The sequence below is a fragment of the Odocoileus virginianus genome, chromosome 3, assembly GCF_023699985.2.
Source record: "Odocoileus virginianus isolate 20LAN1187 ecotype Illinois chromosome 3, Ovbor_1.2, whole genome shotgun sequence".
Classification (NCBI taxonomy): domain Eukaryota; kingdom Metazoa; phylum Chordata; class Mammalia; order Artiodactyla; family Cervidae; genus Odocoileus; species Odocoileus virginianus.
In genome coordinates, this window is record NC_069676.1 from 38,706,072 (window position 1) to 38,706,928 (window position 857).

Genomic DNA, 857 nt, shown 5'->3' on the forward strand with positions numbered 1-857 from the left:
GGCGGCTGCTTCAAAACCCCTTCGATGGCGTGAGGGGTGAAAACCGAGAGTTGTTGCCCATACGTCAATTTATCGGCGTCACGGACGAGGAGGGCAGTGGCCGCAATGATGCGAAGGCAAGGGGGCCACCCAGCGGCCACCGGGTCCAATCGCTTTGACAGGTAAGCTACTGGCCGTTTCCATGGTCCCCATTGTTGCGTTAAGACCCCCTTTCCAATTCCTTGCTTCTCATCTATAAACAATTGGAATGGTTTGCTTGGGTTAGGCAGGGCAAGAGCTGGGGCTTCCAGTAGGGCCCGTCTGAGAGTTTGGAAGGCCTGTTTCATGGGCTCAGTCCAGGTCCAGTTTGGAGTCTCTTTGCTTCCTTCATATAAAGGCCGAGCCTTCTCTGCAAACCCCATAATCCACAGTCTGCAATATCCAACAGTCCCCAGAAACTCTCTCACCTGGCAGGGGGTCTTGGGCTCTGGTATCTGTAATATCGTTTCCTTCATGGCCTGGGTTAGCCACCGTTGCCCCTGCCTGATCTTATACCCCAAATAGGTGACCTCTTGCCAGGTTACTTGCACCTTCTTTGCGCTAGCGCAATACCCCAAGGTGCCTAGGGTTTGTAAGAGGTCCCCGGTGGCACAGCTGCATGCCTCCTCCGTGGTTCCAGCCAACATAAGGTCATCTACATATTGTAGCAGAATGACCTCTGGGTGGCGAGTCCAATATTCATAGAGGTCCTCACTCAGAGCCTCATTAAACAGGGTAGGGGAGTTCTTGAACCCCTGTGAGAGGCGGGTCCAAGTTAATTGTACTACCGGTTGGCCCTCCCCCTCGGTCCACTCAAAGGCAAATATCTCCTGGCTCTG